At 33.2% G+C, this 428-nt stretch overlaps 1 protein-coding gene across 1 annotated transcript in view; it reads right to left on the reverse strand.

The window, feature by feature from the left end:
* LOC109302302 (cilia- and flagella-associated protein 47-like) overlaps positions 1-428 on the reverse strand; it is a 536,681-nt gene that overhangs the window by 256,672 nt on the left and 279,581 nt on the right. The window lies entirely within an intron of this gene.

The raw sequence follows: 428 nt of genomic DNA on the forward strand, positions 1-428 counted from the left end.
CAGTCCCCCAGTTTCTTAATGAGAACAGGGTGAGAGAGTCACAAGAAGATTTTTGTAATAACTTGTAATAAACGTAGTTTCTGTCCTGTTTGAGATAAATTTATTTCTCCATCATTATGTCTCTTCTACTTCATATATGAACTTAAGCAAGAACTGTGACTAACATTCATTAACTGGGTTATGTTTTCAGGTCCGAGTTTATGCTTTACCATTATCTTGGACATTCAGTCTTATTAAATGACTGAATTCACTGTGGCCCAGTAGGGGCATTTAGCAAATGCCTAATACTAAAAAGGTACCATAGAAATGAAAACCCTTTAAAAAGAAATTTTTTTAATTGTACATTGACATCATTAAGTGTCTTTGCTGTTCTATTTGAATTGGGAAGTTAATGAAACATTTGACAACATCCCTAAATGGGTAGTTTA

Source organism: Gavialis gangeticus, unplaced genomic scaffold (genome assembly GCF_001723915.1).
Source record: "Gavialis gangeticus isolate Ggan-Ray unplaced genomic scaffold, GavGan_comp1, whole genome shotgun sequence".
NCBI lineage: Eukaryota > Metazoa > Chordata > Crocodylia > Gavialidae > Gavialis > Gavialis gangeticus.